Source organism: Onychomys torridus, chromosome 12 (genome assembly GCF_903995425.1).
Source record: "Onychomys torridus chromosome 12, mOncTor1.1, whole genome shotgun sequence".
Taxonomy (NCBI): Eukaryota; Metazoa; Chordata; class Mammalia; order Rodentia; family Cricetidae; genus Onychomys; species Onychomys torridus.
Window position 1 is genome coordinate 4084556 of NC_050454.1, and position 16987 is coordinate 4101542.

Below are 16987 nucleotides of genomic sequence, written 5' to 3' on the forward strand. Positions count from 1 at the left end.
TCTGGAACTGGAGTGAGAGATGGTTGTTGAACCATCGTGTGGATGCTGAGAACTGAGTCAGGACTCTGAAAGAGCAGCAGCACTCTTAACCTCTGAGCCCCAACTTCCTTTTCCTTCCTCCGTCTTCCCTCCCTCCTCCTCCTCCTCCTCCTCCTCCTCCTCCTCCTCCTCCTCCTTCTTCTTCTCTCTCTCTCTCTCTCTCTCTCTCTCTCTCTCTCTCTCTCTCGCCTGCCTGCCTTCTTCCTTCCTTCCTTCTTTCCTTCTTTCCTTCCTTCCTTCCTTCCTTTCTTTCTTTCTTTCTTTCTTTCTTTCTTTCACAGATACCAAGGAAAGCTGGTATTTTCTATAAGAGTACAATTGATCAAGCCATCCAGATGAGACTATCTGAGGAATGGGTAGATGGATGGATGCTGGGGATGGAGGCATAGGAATCTAGGAGGATGCCTAAAGAAAGATTCACTGTCAGCAAAGTCTTGACATCATTTTGCCTTTTAAGAACACATATTTTCTGTAATAATATCATCTCCAATCCAAGAGAGCTGTGAAACCTTGTTTGGAATTAAAAACTTTTTTTGAATATTTATGAAGAGGTGACTCAGCAGTTAAGAGCATGTCCTGTTCTTGTAGAGGACCTGAGTTCAGTTCCTAGCACCCGTGATGAGGGGCTCACAATCACCTGTAACTCCAGCTCTAGGGAACCTGATGCCCTCTTCTGGACTCTGAGGCCACATGTCTTCATGTGCACACACTTACAAACCCTGTCCCTCACACATAATTAAAAATAAAATAATTCTTCAAAAATATTTTGAAGTCAGATCCCTAGTTATCTTCCCACCCCCAGGAATGAACATCATACTAAGACTGGCTTTGGGCAAAAACAGGGCAAGCATCAATGGATAACCTGCAAATACTGGCCTTCTAAGGATAACCCCCGCAAAGGGAAGCTTAGTGAGAATGCTTATATAAACTGCCTTGCATTCAAATTCGGAATATATGGCAGTTACTATTACGCAATAAGAGATATTTGGCTAGAACATAAGTGATTTAATAAGGAGACTCACGTTTTTTTCTCATTCTCCCTAAGGACCTAGGGTGGACCTGAGGGTCAACATAGTATATCCAGCCTCTCCAGGACCGCTAGGCCGTTACTTGCTGTACTATGGACTCTGTGGCCATCCACTTCTCCCACGCCTCTTGTGGCACTCTCCTCTCTCCAAAGACTGGGTGGTGTTCTTCTCCTTAGTCCTTGACACGCCATTGGTTATATCTGTTCTCAACAATCAGTAGAAGCCCTTTTATGTGCTTAAAGACACTGATATTTCATTCCTATTTTCTTGCTTGGGCTCTATATACTTCCCTGTCTGTGTGAGTCTCATCCTCAAGCTTGGCAGCACTGAGGGCCAAGGTGGGCAGCCCAGGCAGATCACAGTTCATTGGGTCCCAGAGTCCAGCCTCATATTGGACAATGTGTGCTGAAGGTGCTCAGAGAAGAATCGTGAAAACCTGTTCCGGGTCTTCATGAGCATAGATTGTGAGGTTGAAAAAAAGCTTTGGGAGGAAACTTCTAATTGCTTGCCATATCTTTTGTCCCCAGGGTATTTCTCAAGAGTGTCATGGAAATACTGTTTGCAAGAGGCTTGTTGTAGCTGACTGTTAGGAAGCAAGATCTCATTTATATTCCTCAGTAAACTGCCAGAAGAGATGACTGAGAAGGGCGTGACCTGAGACACCGAGGAGCTGCCTTAGTCCATTAAGGCTGCAGCCACAGAAACACCACAAATTCTGTGGTTTAAAGCACTAGAAATATATTCTTCACTATTCTGAAGTTTAGTGGGTCCAAGGTCTAGGTGACAACAGCTTTGATGACTGGTGAGGACCATGACCAGTCCATAGCTGGAGCCTTTTAGCTGCGTCTTAACGTGGTAGAAGGACATGCCAGTGTCTCCTTCGTAAGGACATTGGTCTCATTCAAGATGGCTTTGCCCTCCTAACCTCTCTGCTCTGGGACAGAGTGAGTCTCCACTACTTACGTTCTAGCCAAATATCTCTTATTGCATAATAGTAACTGCCATATATTCCGAATTTGAATGCAAGGCAGTTTGTGCAAGGCCTTGTCTCCTAATGCTATCACTGGGGTCAGGGTTGAAATTTCAACATGTGAATGGAAGGTACACACAGATGCAGGAGTAGAACTTACAGAATGTGCACGTCCGAGGAAAACAACGAGTCGAGGTAGTGACAGCACCACAGTCACCAGGTTAGTAGTTCGTCATCTTGTCCCTCACTTGCAGGTCAGGAGACCCCGCTTACGAGAGAGCCACCTTGGGAAAGCCACAAGATGGTCCTTCCCCCTCCCCCCACTCCGCCCTGGAATGTTTCTGGGAACACCCTTACACGTCTGTTCATCTGTCCCAGAGCACCAGAACTTCTTAGGCTTGCCACGGTCTGTCATTATCATCAGTCTGGCAAGCTCAAAATCCCAAGTGAGCCTCTTATTTTCTCCATTGATTGGTCAAGACTAGGGACTGTCCCACATTCTAAAAGAGTTGCTGCCTTAAGAATTCCTAAGTTGAGTTGAAACAAAGATGTTGGAAAAAAAAGAATTGAGGCTTTCAATGAATGTGGGGGATTCTGACTTCTCAGGGGCCTTGGGTGACCTGATTTCCTCATTCATAAACGGGCTTCACACCTACTGCAGCCCAAGAAACTCTGGAACAAGCTGTGCGCCTCTGGTAGTTACTGTGTAGATGCCCTTTCTGAATTCCCCCCTCACTATCAGGTTCAGGTTCTTGTTAGATCTCCATTGATGTCAGTTTCCAAGCCAGTCCTCTCCCTTACAGACCCTGCTCCTGCTTCCGTCTTCCAGCACAGCAGGAGGAGAATCAATGTACAACACCAAGATGTACAACATCGTTCAAAGGCTTCTTAATGTAGTAGAACACAATCGTCAACCTTCCCTTATCACCCTTCAGAAACAGTCACCTGAGTTTGTCTGCCTCTGTTTATTCCCTCACACTGTGTGATTCACTCTTATGAGCACGCTCAATACGTAGACTCTAAGTGACACGCTTCCTACAAATCATTTTGTATAATCCTGAGAACAGTGCTGTCCTCTAGATCTCCATGTTGCAGAAGATGAAAAAATGGCCCAGAGAGACTGTGGAACTCACCCAAGAACAAATAGCTTCTTGGCCACAGAACTGAAGTCACTGTCTGGCACTTCTGATTCAGGTCTCTGTATTAAGCCACAGACTCCAGAGCAGCTGGGGAAGGGCCAGCAGCAGAGGGGCTTGGAATCAAAGGCTGGAGGAAGTAAAGCCTGAAAGAAGGCTGTTGGGGAGGAGGGTGCAATCTTTTCTTTCCCAGGTTGGTGATGGGAGGTGGCTACCTGGACTTGAAGAGAATGCTCTGCCCTAGGCTTGATTCAAGCATTCTTACTGGGGGGGGGGGGCATGTTGCTGTCCTAGAAGACCCAGACCAGCAATCATCTGGCGCTCAGTTTCATTGCTCTCCCAACACAAAGCAGATACTTGTGATTTCTGACGGTGGTAGTTGCATCTCTTCTCTGGAATATATGAAGAACTGAAGGGGGATGCTTCCAGGCCTCCAATAGACGTTTTTTCATTCTTTCGGAAGTGGCCTCTGGGTAATCAGATATGGCCAGCCGGCCAGGCTGCTTCTTAAACAAGATGTTTCCTCCTGACATCTCCTGCAGCCTCATCCTAGCCTCAGTGGAAGGCAGGTACCCGGCTGTCGTGACCATTTTAGCTGAGGACTGTCTGCCTGCATACCTGCAGGGAAAAGTATCCTGGTTGCGGGGGTTTCAGGACATCTCCAATAAAAAAAAAGTTTGAGTACAGGCCACGCTTGATGTTGGGATATTTTTGTTAAACTCTAAATTTTACAGTCTAAAGTGTATGTGTTTAACAAGAAAATTTGACTTTTAGAGGGTTAAAGTGTGCCTTGCCCGATCAGGATCACTCTGTGGAGCCAGGACATGCACCCTGGTAAGAGTGTTTTCACCAGACCACACCAAATCCGAAACTTCGGGACACGCGGAGGAGGTGGGGTGAGGGTGGAGACAGCATTTGGGCTTCCTTGCCTGCCGCATTGCTCCGCCCCTAGGCTTGCTCTTTGTAGGGGGACCGCAAGATTCCCTGCCTTCCCGGGAGTCCACTGCAGGCACCTTTAACCTTGAGCCTGCTCGCTGGCGACCTCCAGAGGGTCAGGATGGTTGGGGACCCGTGTGAATGAGGACTCTGCTAGTTTTAACGACTCTATTTGCATAACGAAGACCGAGCTTCCTCCCGCCGGTCTGCAGTGTTTTTCTTCCCTTCTCCGTTCCCCCGCACCTACATCCCCAGTCCCTCACTGCTCCCCTCTGGTCCCCTTCTCAGGGGACTTACTCCGAGCTTGAGTTCCGGGCTCTTCTTCCCTGGCCGGGTGAAGTCCGGAGGCACCTGGAGGTGTGGAGTCCAGGACCAGGCCGGGCTGGGGAGCCGCCCTGGCACTGCCTGACCCTAACAAAGGGAATTGGGCTGCCGGGCGGCGCGAGCGCGCGGTGGGCACAGCGGCCGCCGCCTTCCCGGCTGAGAGCACTGAGAGTAAGTAGGGGCGAGGCGGGCGGCACCGGCCGGGAGGAGGGGTGCAGGGGTGCGCTGAGGGGCAGCCTCGGCTGCTTGGGCAAAAGCCACCGCCCCAGGCTGGGGGTGTCTGTCGCTGGCCCAGGGGAGGGGTGCCCTGGCCTCCCGCGACTCGCCATTCTGCGCACCCACAACAAATCCACGTGTGCGGGGCCGCCGGAGCCCGTATTGTGTACGACGTTGCCTTGCAGAGCACGGGTCCCTTCCGATCTTATCCACTGGGGTAACAGATCAGGAAACTGAGCCTGGTGGAGGGAGAGGGAACGCATGCACCACAACAAACGCACGTGTGCCCCGCTAGGGATCTGGGGGTGCAGCTAGCCCTGTTGAACAGCTCTGCCGAGCCGCCTACGGGCAGGTTATTGTCCCAGCCAAACCAATGGGTGCGGCGCTTAGGAGGTGACACTCACTGCCAGAGGGCGAGACGTTTTGTAAAGGTGTCCTGTGAGGGGTCGGACTAAACCTGTAGATTTTAAAAGGAAAAAAGTAAACAAGAAAGAGTCTACAAAAAGTACCCCCCCACCTCACCCACCCCCCATCCTACAGCCTTGTGTGCGCTACTCCTGGGCACGTGCTTAGAGATGACAAGCCCTCACCTCTCCCCCGAGGGTTCCTAGAGCTGTGGGTTGAATCAAGAGTCTGTAGTTATCCTTTAAAATAGACTCTGCCCAACACACCATTGTCCCCGTGCTCTGGCGACTGCCCCTGTTGGGGAATCTCGAGCGCCACCCTAGCCTACCGAAAGAATAGCCCAATTTAAACTACATCCACCAGTGAGGTCTTGGGTTTCGTTTGCACTTCTCCTCCGAGGTCCCTGTGCCTAGACCAGGTGTCACTGGCTCCTCCTCTTCACACAAGGCCACCCAGGTCCTCTTGTATCCGAGGCTGCCAGAGGTATGTCCGTTGTTTGCCTGCTTTCGCTTTATTGTCATCCTGCTCACGCAGCCAGATTTTAGTTAGCGAGGTCTGGGCTTGGCAGCCCTGAGGATGGGGTGGGGAGAGCGGGTGAACCTAGGAGACCTGTGCAGGAGTGACGGCACCACGTCTAACTGATGCTTCAACTCAGATAGTTCCTCTAGAGACTAACTTGTCACTGAGGACCGCTGGTCAGCCTCCAGCCGTGTACCATCGTTACTGAAAGGGTCCAGGCGGCAGCTAGGGAACCTTGTCTTTTACAGGCAGGAAGCTGAGGTCTGAAAGTTCAGCCTCTTGAGTGTGGATCTCCCAGCTGCTCCGCCTGCATCCAAAGGATTCTGCGGCTGGCTTAAAAGGCAGTAGCCTTAGGCAGAGCAGTTGGGAGTTAAACAAAGAAAATAATTCAAATTGGAAACTGCACCCCTCCATTATGCCTTTCCAAAGTTCTCTGTTCAGCCGGGGAGATGTAGAAATTCCCCAATTCCCAGCCAATCCTGCTCCCACAAATTTGTTCTGTTCTCCTGGCTGCCCTCTTGTTCCCACATTGAACTAGGGCCAGCTATAGAGACTTAGATGTTTTGCCTCACATCCCGGCGCTGAGAGGCCTTTGTCTGGGCAGAAACAGGGGCTGTTGACATCAGCCCCAGTGGGAGGAAAGTGTCCCTTGTAACTGGCTGCTCCTGAGCCCCTTGCTGGAAAACAAAGCATTGTTTTCATTGATTTTATTTAATTAATTTATCTATTATTTATGAGTCCCGTGGAAGTAACTGTGCTTTTTGTGTTTGGCAGAGGAGAAGCAGGCAAATCATAGAACACTGAGGCCAGTTTCCCCAAAGCTCAGCTGTGGTCTGTGGCCTCTCCCTCCATCCCTCACCTCCTAGGTGTGTTTACTTTCCTCTTGGTTTCCAGGTGGTTTAACTTTGTAATGTCAATGTAAAAACCACAGCTCTCAGCTTAGGGATAAGAGACGGTTTATTCTGGAGCCACTTTGAGTGACCATAGCCTGGGAACACAGCTTTAGGTGACCCCAAATTCCATGTTCGAAGGTGGAAGCAATTACACAGAGCCTTTCTAGTTTTGCAGAAGAGAGGTGGGTACATCAGAGAGACAGGTATCTAGAAATGCTACTTAGAAGTGCTGGGAGCTTTTCCAGACTCCAGTTGCTATCTGTTGGCATTCATAGCTTTTAGATTGGTGGAAGTTAGTTTCCTGCTAAGTTAATAGATTCTAAAAGGCTTTTTATCTTTTGTCACAAGATGTTAGGTCCAGTATGGGGATGAGGGTGGGGCAAAGAATGGACGGCTTGTGGGTGGGGGGTGCAAGGAATGGCTGTCCTGGAGGGCCAGAACTTAGCCCTGGATAAAGTCATTAGCCTCAGGACCTGCAAAATTCCTGTCTCCACAGCACCAAAATTCTAATCAGCCAGTCAGTCAGTCTCTGCAGACACTGATTCCTTTCTGGGAGTTTTCTTCACAGCTATGTGTGTGTGTGTCCTCAGGATGTTACCCCTGTGATGAACTTGAGGCTCCTCAACCCTTTTGCTTCTCACATGGGAACATTAAGGACCGAGAAGAGAAATTACTTGCTCCCAAATACACAGAAACACTATCAACTGATGTTTAGCACCTCCTTTTTTTGCGTCAAAGGGAAGGTGTTGCATCAAACACACTGTTGTTGGTACCCCAGAGTAAAACCAAAGTTATTATGGTTGCTATAACAACACCCTTTAAAGTAAGCCGATGAGTTAGTTCCTTAAGGGTTTCAATAGGTTTGGCTGTTGAGCGGAGGAATGGATGCTGATGGTGGGTATGGTGTAGAGTAGTTTTGCAGTTAACATTGAGAACCAGTTTTTTTGGGCTGGCTGAGTGGGTCACTTTGCTCTTGTCCTGGGGAGTGGCTTTGCAAATATTTGCAAAGCAAAGGGCAGATGGAAGTCAGAAGACAAGAGACTCCTTAGCTATTCACTATAGTTAACCTCCTGGGCTCCATTTTTCTTTTTTTGCCTGGTGGATCTGTCAGTGTCTACCCTGGCTCTCCTGGGAAGTAGATGCTTCTGGAGGCCTTAGAGTCTGAGGAGGGCATGGACATATGGTTCATTGCTCATACCTGGCATTAGTGTGTGACTTTCATGGATAAGAAGAACTTGATTAGGGAAACATGATTTTTTTTTTTCATATTTAGTGCAATGGCTATTTATTTATTTATTTATTTATGTTTTTACATCCTGACTGGTTTCCCCTCCCTCCTCTCCTCCAAGGCCCTCCCTTCTACCTCCCTGCTCCCCCATCCACTCCTCCTCCATTTCTACTCAGAAAAGGACAGGCCTCCCGCGAATATCAACCAAACATGGCGTATCAAGTTGTCGTAAGACTAAGCACCTCCCCTTGTATTAAGGCTGGACAAGGCAATCCAGTAGGGGAGAAGGGTCCCAAAAGCCAGCAAAAGAGTCAGAGACAGCCCTTGTGCCCTCTGTTAGGAGGGCCTTGGAGGAGAGGAGGGAGCTGAAACCAGTCAGGATGTAAAAACATAAATAAATAACAAGAAGACCAAGCTACGCAACTGTAACATATATGCAGAGGGTCTAGGTGAGTCCCTTGCAGGCTCCCTGGTTATCTGTTCAGTCTCTGTGAGCTCCTATGAGCCCAGGTTAGTTGATTCTGTGGGTTTTCTTGAGGTGTCCTTGACTGCTCTGGCTCCTGCAATCCTTCCTCTCCCTCCCCCGCAGGATTCCCGGAGCGCCCCCTAATGTTTGCCTGTGGATCTCTGCACGTTTCCATTAGTTGCCTGATGAAGACTCTGATAACAGTCGGGCTAGGCACCAATCTAGGAGTACAGCAGACTGTCATTAGGAATCACTTCACTGCCTTCTGTATTTTTGCCAGTCGTGTTCGAGTCTACCCTAGGTCTCTGGGTCCTGGCCCTCGAAGATTCCTGGGAGTTTCCATTGCACTAGGTTTCTAGCTCATCCCAGAGATGCCCCCAGCTTCCACTTCCTCCCACCTGATCCCTCCTGTTCCTACCTCCCACTCCCAGCATTCTGGGGAAACACTTTTTTTTTTTTTTTCCCTTGCTTGTATTCATGCATTCTTGCTTCATGATAGCCCTCTGACTCCCATGGATGTGTCTTCATAAGCTCATCTGCAACACTACATGTTGTGCAATGTTATTCCATATTAAAATACTAGGGATGATTTTCTTAAGTCATTTCTAGAAAGGTCATGTCAGCTCTATAACCAAGTGTTCTGGTTATAAAACATAAGACATTCCTGTTGAAGAACATACAAGAAAGGATTGAGAAATAGAAAAAAAAAATCCACTATTCCAAACAGCCATGTACTATCTAGTAATTTTGTTTCTGGATTTCATAAACAAAAACAAAAGAGTGAAACCAAACAGAAATTTTGATGGCTTTTTTTTTTTTCAAAATAATTGAGAACAATTGTATGTATAGTCATGGTTCTTGTATTTCACAGTTTAAAGTTTTGACGATGACTATGTTAGCTGCCTAGCACTTTCGAGTTCCCATGGTCCCATGCGATCTGATTGCTTTAGTGCTTGTTTCCGTGAGGGCATGCCATGGAAGGAGCCTCTACTTCCTTCTCCTATCCCAACCCTGCCTCAAGTCTTCAGATGTCAGCCACAGTTTTTCTGATAAGTTCAGAAGCATGGGCAATACAGTAAAGGGAGAAGGACCCTGGGCATGGCCTTGACTATGGTCTGGCTCTTGTGACTTCCAGAATCTTAATAGTAAAGTTCGTGTAACTGCTCAGTGAACAACTCCAGGGTTATTTTTTTAATTCATTGGACATATTGAGTAAATATGTCCTCATAGTCCGAAGGAGGAGATGTGAGTGACAAGAAACATGGGCAATCACCTGTCAATTCCTGGAGCAGTAGCCATGTCTGTGGAGGCTACCTGTTTCAATTGATACCGTGACTAGCACGCTAACAGATGAATTCCAGTTTACTTTCCTGAATTTCTATAGGATGGAGCCTCGATGTTGGGATTATTGGGGCACACTGTAAAAGGCATGACTGTTGAAGAAACTCTGGGCCCTGCCTGGACCTCATGTTTCTTTGAAGCGTGCCCTAGATATCTTATCAGCCAAGCCATAAATATTTCACTCAGCCTGATGATGCATATTTGAGGCACTGAGTTGTGCTGGCTTTGGCCTTTCTTCTCTCTTATGGACCGCTCAAGCTTTTGGGGAGCGGGCCAAGGGGGGAGGGGGCACAGCAATCCTGGGAACATTTTAAGCTCTGCTGCTCAAATATGTAGGTCACGCATGTCCTGAAAAGACAAAGGTAGAGCATATGACACACAGAGTCAGGAGACCTGATTTGAGCCAGAGTCCACCTCTTACTAGTGACTTGGATTTTTTTTTTTTTTTAAAAGCATATTTACAAAGAGTTGGCAACTACTGATCAAGGTAATACAGATGGGCAGTATTAGTTAGGCCTAAGTCATGCTTGAGTGCGGCCTTTCTTCCTGAGAGGCAGGGTTCTCATATGGATTGGGGGAATTCTCACTGTTCCTCAGTTTAGCCTGTGACCTGCGGTCTCTGGCAGGCAGTCACTAACTAGCTGTGTAGCTTGGCAGCATGCCAGGGCCTCAACTGTTTGTTTTCTTTCCTTCCCCTGTTTCTAGCTCTGAAATCAAACCCAAGATGAATGCAAGTTTGAGAGGCTTTCTTACAAAAGCAGAAAAGGGAATTATTTTAGAATATTCGGATAATAAATAATTAACCTACTCGCCACATGCCGCCCCTCCCATTCTCCATTTGTTTGCCTGCCTGCAGCCCTGGAGATGGAGCCCAGCTGCACGCATCCTAGGCAAGTGAGCCCTGGTCTCAGCCCGTCCACTTCTCTAAAGTGATTCCTCTTTCCAGTTGGAGGAAGGCCCTTTCGGGACTTTCTGCCAAGTATTCATGGTCCTGTACAAATGTATTTTTTGTTTATTCGTTTGTTTCTTGAAACAGGCTCTCACTGTGTGGCCCTGACTGGCCTAGAACTCACAGAGATCCACCCCGCCTCTGCCTCCCCAGTGTTGGGATTAAAGTTGTGGGCTGCCATGCCTGCCTGCCTCAGATGTCCTTTACAAACTCAGTTTGTGGATTACATCATGACCGCCACTTTACAAATGAGTCTTTTGATTTGTATGAAAGAGAAGTCTTTCCATATCAATGTGCACCTACTATTTTTTCATATCTGCATTACAGTCTATATTTTGGGTATATTCACTTAACCTGTCTTCTGCTGGCAGACACATTTATCTGTTTTCATAAACCATATTTCCAATGTGTACATTTTGAGTTGGTGTCAGGGAATTATATCAAGCTGTTGGGAGGGTGGCAAGTACATGGTCCAGGGACACTGAGGACCAGTCCTGGAAAACTGCACCAAAGGCTGCCCAGAATGCTACCGAGAGACTGTATTTGGATGAAAAGATAGTTTTGGATCTAGCCTGACCTGGTTGGGTGCCCTCAGCTGCAAGTGCAAAAATGGAGCTGTGAGCTTGCTATCACCTTCTCCCCCACCCATGGAGCCTTCCGAGTCTGTTTATGTTCTCAGGGTCAGACCTGGGGGTCTTAGGGAGACGAAGGGGGTAAGGGGGGAACTGAGAAAAGGTGATGTTTGTTCTCCAGGCTCTGGAGGCGGGGGTTTTCTACTCCATTTTACTTTCAGACCACAGAGGTGGGTTACCGGAAGCGGGGAGCTTATGACACACTTGTGATGGAATAGTTGTGGAAACTGGAGCTTTTTATCCTCTTGGAGTTTTGTGTTTTGTTTGTTTGTTATTGTTTTTTAGAGGCCTCTCTCATGGAGCGTCTCACTCATGACTGCTGTGGGAAAGAGAGCCACTCCGAGAAAGGTCTGACTGGGAGGGTGGTGATTGGTGAAGAAAACAAGGCAGAGAACTTATCAGGGAGATGAAGCAAAAGATGCGTGATAGGACTGAGGATATGGGACAAGTCAGGGACAGGAATGCCAGTTTTCACCTACTCTGCAAATGCGGAATGAAACCGAGGCCTTCACAGAGGCCCGACTGTAGTTTCCCCTGGATCTTGGCAACCCTCCCCTGTTCTGTCCTTGACTTCAGTTTGGCCTGACCTCATATTCATAAATTATGTTCCCAGGAATAAATATATTACATACACTTGAGATGACCGGGAAACCTGGCAACTGGGAGAGAACTGTGTGTCCTAGGAGGACGACTGGAGTTCTCTTCTTCATAGCCTTCCTAAATCTGCTCCTGTCTTCTGGGTAGTACAGTTTTCTGCAGCACAGTGCTCTGATGTCACTAGGTTTTCTTTTTTAAATTACAGGGCTGGGATTCAAATCTGGGCCTTCATGCATGTAAGGCAAGTACTCGTATTAGTTAAATTGTGTTAATTACCTAGCCCCTCATACAGCTTTACAATTTGGATCAATCAACCATTTGTAACCTCTTGATGGTCTTCCGTGCTAGGACAGAGAGCCCCTGCCATGCCATTTTGTTTAAGCCTCAGTTTAGTTTGATGAGGGAACATGACACAGGTTTTGCTGTGTTCTTGGTTCTCATTAGTCTCTCTCTCTCTCTCTCTCTCTCTCTCTCTCTCTCTCTCTCTCTCTCTCTCTGTCTCTGTGTGTTTAACCCGACCCTGACAGCAAGACTGGTATCTTGGCATTAGTAGCTCCATTTTGCAGATGAGAAAATCAAGCTCCAGGGGAGCCAGACACTTGCCCACACACAGTCCTGCTGCTGTTGGGGTGCAGTTGAGAGTGGAGTGGCTCCTTCTCTACAGTCTGCTGCAATTCTCTTCACCGCCAGTGTTCTCTAGTCCTGGGGGGTCTGAGAAATGCTTAGTTTTGTTGTTTGTGGGGAACCTCTAATTGAATGTGTAGGACAGTCTTTCCTGTGTGCCACACACTGTTTCGTGGGCGAGGAAATAAAAGCCCAAAGTGGCCTGGCGACTTGTTCAAAGGCGGGTCATCCAGGGAACTGAGCTGCTTTGGACTTGAGCGTGGGTATCTTGCTCTCCAGCCAGGCTTTTGGCTTCCTTTCCAGGGCCTGCAGGGGCAGACTGAGCTCTGGCTTTCTGGCTGGGATACCGCTCCTTTTCTTTCAGTCTTCCAAGGGGAGCATCCCTTGCCAAGCCTTCCACCTGTCTGCTGGTGTTCCCCACCTTGGTTACACTGAGACCGTCGCCTGATGCAGACCCTCTCCTGTTGCCTGGCTCTCGGTTTTACTCTCCCATTTCTTGAGCCAACCAGTAGATCAGAACATCTACAAAGAAACCTTTATGTGACAAAGATTAAGAAGAGTGTTATTTTTCTTAAAATGTCCCAGATTCATATGGGAGTCCAAGCATTACCTGTGAAATGTCTGGGATTGGAATGGAAACTGTGGAGGGGCCGGAGGGGCGGGGCCGGAGGGGCGGGGCCGGAGGGGCGGGGCCGGAGGCGGGGCCGGGCCGGGGCCGGAGGGGGCGGGGCCGGAGGGGCGGGGCCGGAGGGGCAGGGCAAGGGTCTTCAGCTGGACTGGATAGGTGGGAGAGATTTAGAAACGAACAAAGCTCACTTAAAAACAGGCCTGCTCCATCTTACGCCACTGTCTTCATCTCCCAGGATCGTTTCTGGTTCACAGTTGGTTTTGGGTTATGGGGAGGAACTGTAGGATAGTTGTTCAAAGTAAAGTTTATTGAAAATGAATAACTTTAAGACCTCAAGGACAGAATGATGGAATTGCGGACTGAAGTAACATTGTAGAACTACAAGAAAAATAATTGAGGAAAACCCAAATGGCAGAGCTGGGAATGCAGTCGCAGCTCAGCGGCAAAGCACTTTCCAGCGGAAGTGAGGCTCAACTCCCATCACCACACACACCTCGGTAAGGGAACCCAGCCGGATCCATTAAAAACCAAGTTGGCGGCAGAGAATGTGAAGCCCAAGAAAAATCCATAGCGTGTGCTGAGGAGAAAAGAAAGATACATCTGCAGTCTGAAGGTTGTGCAAAAGTGAGCCTTTGGAAGGACAGTAGAAGGATTTTTAGAAAAACATTTTTACGGGGCTGGAGACATGGCTCAGCGCTTAAGAGCACTGGCTGCTCTTCCAGAGGTCCGGAGTTCAATTCCCAGCACCCACATGGTGGCTCACAACCATCTGTAATGAGATCTGGTGCCCTCTTCTGGCCTGCAGACATACATGCAGACAGAACACTGTAACATAATAAAATAAGAAAGAAATCTTAAAACAAACAAACAAAAAAAAAGAAAGAAAGATGTTTTTACATTTTATTAAAAATGTTATCATGCAGGACTACATAAAGCCACTTGGATGCAAGCGTATAGTGGACTCTGAGTACCTTCCCCTTCAACTGTCAGAGAATTCTTGGAGGCACACATGTCACTCTTGTTCATGTTCTTGTTGTCCAAAACTTGGTCACACTGCCACACCTGGCTGCAAGATGTCTAGCAGGTCTCCAGCTGGGTGCTGTGTCATCTCCTGGGAGTTGAGACTGGAGAAAGCTTTCTAGTACTGAGTGTACCGAGAGGGACATGAGTTCTGAACCAGGCAGGGTGACCTGTGAGACTGTGGCTCTAAAACCAAGCAGAAAAACCTACGTAGGCCCATCTAAAATGCTGTCACTGAACATTCGTGCTCGGAGAACGGAGAGTGGGGTGGGTGGTGCAAACAGATGATTAGGACAATGTCTATTCATGGGTATTTGGGAGTTGGTTATGTAAATACTCAGGCAAAACAAAGCATGCCGTAGATCCATAGATCATCGAACCCAGAGGCTGCCAGAGAGAGCCTCACAGAGGAGATAGTTTGCCTGGGTGCTGAAGATTAGTTCTGAGCTTAAGCTTTGGAAAAAGGACATTCCTGGCCCAGGGACATTGTGGAGGAGTTAGATGTAGGTGGCCTCTCTGGGTCATTGTGAGTAACATGTTGTGGCTGGAGGGGACAAATGAAAGAACAGCTACTGTTAATTTCAAACCCTCAGCATGCCGGGATACACATACATCTCTGTATAAACTGTATAAATAAATATATTTACCTATAAATAAAACATACTTCAGCTGTGCCTTAGTTACTGTTAGATTGCTGTGAAGAGATTCCATGACCAAGGCAACTGTTAGAAAGAAAGCATTTCATTGGGGGCTTGCTTACAGTTTCAGGTTGAATCCATGATCATCATGATGGGAAGCCAACAGGCAGGGTACTGGAGCAGTTAGCCAAGACCTTTATATCCAGATCTGCAGACAGTAGACCTGGTGTGGAAATTTGAAACCTCAAAGCCCAACCCCAGTGACACATCTTCAGCAAGGCCACACCTTCTAATCCTTCTAAAACAGTGCTACTCCCTGTTTTATTTAAATGGTGACTATGCATTTAAATATGTGAGCCTATAGGGACCATTCTTATTCAAGCACCACAAGCTATAAATTTTCTAGCTAAAATTTTAGACCTGATAACAATCTATGATCTGGACTCTGGCATCCAGCCACTGTAGGACCCTAGGCCCTTTGATGACATCCTAATTTCTTTGTTCATAAAAGGGGTGATAACTGTGCCACTGCCTAGTCTCAGGAGGTTTTATTTTCAGATTAGGTTACAGATGTCACAAGAAAAACAGAAGAGCCACATAGAGGTTTTCTTATTGTAGACATGGGTTTTGCTTTCCTAAAAGTTTTACAATGGCTAAAGCATCCACAGTTGTCTGAGAGAATGCTCACAGCCAGGGACAGGGTCCCTGACACGTTGAAACAAGCAACTTGGTCAAGAGGCATGGCACTGTGCCAGCCTGACTCAGATAAGAAGCCCTTGGCTGCCCCGGGAGGCAGCAGAGAAAGCTGGGCAGGCACGGGTGCTGCCCTTGCCTGGTGAGAGAGTGTTCCTCCAGCCTTTCCGGTTGTTGGAAAATGCTTGGGCTAGGGAGTTGGTCTGGATGGCCGTCAACAGCTCTGCGAAGGTGGAGGAGAGTGTCCAGACAAGCCATGCCGTGAAGAATGTGAGGACTCGCAGTTCCCTGCCGCATCTGGGAGAGGCTGGTGGTCAGGAAAGAGACAGGCAGGATGAGGTTGCCTGGGACTATGGTGGTCATCTTCATTCTGCAGAGGTACAGGGCTGGGCCTGGACCAACTAAATCCAGGAGGAAGGGCATCTAGACCTCAGCACTGACGCAACATAGTCTGGAGCACCTACCTTACCTCTACTCTAGAAAGAACAGGATCATTCTGGGTCTGGAGAGGGGCCTGCCATGGTCTGGAGGTACAAAATCCTTAGAGTAGGAGAATGTGTGCCCATGTGTGATCATGCTGATTAAAATATCCAGTGTACTCTATATTGTTGAAGGGGTTCTACCTTTTCAGATCCACTGATTTCTCAGCTTGTGAGAGCCGTACGTCATCATACTCAATGGCAGCCAGCCTTAGCCTTAGTTCAGATAAAGCCCCTAAAGCTCACAGAGAAAAGAGAAGTTACCTGTTAGACTGTGGGTTTCTTGGACAGTAGGTATTGTGCACAGCCCCACGCCCAGCACAGGACTGAGCACTGGGGCATCTCATGGAATGAGCTCAGCTCCTGATGTTCATAGGCCACACTTGGCCATGCTGTGTGAACAGCAGCTTTACAGAGAAGACCAAGAGAGCTGGTAGATGAATCTGTAGCAGTCCGGGCAAGCAACACCTTGCATTTGTGCTCAGCCTATGAAAGAATATTTTTTCTACCTGTCAAATTATGGCCTTGGGAGGGAGAATCAAGCAGGAATGGAAGAGGGCGCATGTCTGGTATGGTTATGGATATGAACTCTGGTGGGGAGCCAGGCTTGGAGCCATGTGTGTCTGAACCATTTAGGAACCAAGGACATAGGAGTTTGTTCCAGGTGAGAGAGGGAGGCAGCCAGCTGGGTGCTCTGACAACAGCAATGAGGCTGAGTCATTCATCTGTGGACAACCTTTGTCAGGTTGAGTGCTGTGGGGCCAGAGAATGCTGGCCCAGAGCCTGACATGGAGGAGGTTAATGGCAGTGAGAGGAATACATTTCCCAGAGATGCTTCCTGCCAGAGAGCATGTGGCGGCTTCTCTTTTCATCCTCATAATGAACATCTTATTCTGGGCTGCCAATTTAGAGGAGGGAGGAGAACAGGCAAAGAGGAGCCCTGAAGCCTTGCCCAGGGTGCACTTCTGCATCTGAAGAGTTCTACCTATGTCTCCATAGACAGTCTTGGTGACTCACGAGGTGAGGCAGAGTGGCTTGCTGCCGTCCAGTTATGTTTGTAGTCTCATTTCCTCAGGAAGCCCTTAGCATTTGGGGGTGGGGGTGGGGAGTCACATGCTTTCTAGCTAGATGGACTTGGGTTTAAATCTGAGATTTAAACTGTTTGTTTAAATCTTCCAAGTACTATCTATTCACTCTGTGAACTTGAAGGCTTAGCTTCTCAGTTC

The 16987-nt window shown here is 48.0% G+C and overlaps 1 protein-coding gene across 5 annotated transcripts in view; it reads left to right on the plus strand.

Annotated features, from left to right (window-relative positions):
• Nucleotides 1-4132: 4132 nt before the first annotated feature.
• St6gal1 (ST6 beta-galactoside alpha-2,6-sialyltransferase 1) overlaps nucleotides 4133-16987 on the plus strand; it is a 127973-nt gene continuing 115118 nt past the window's right edge. For 3 of the 5 annotated variants that reach the window (XM_036203958.1, XM_036203964.1, XM_036203962.1), the window contains exon 1: nucleotides 5400-5537. The gene's annotated coding sequence lies outside the window, so the exon portion shown is untranslated. Of the gene's footprint in view, nucleotides 4605-5399; nucleotides 5538-16987 lie in introns of those variants that run through there. The other 2 variants (XM_036203959.1, XM_036203960.1) reach the window with 1 other exon arrangement.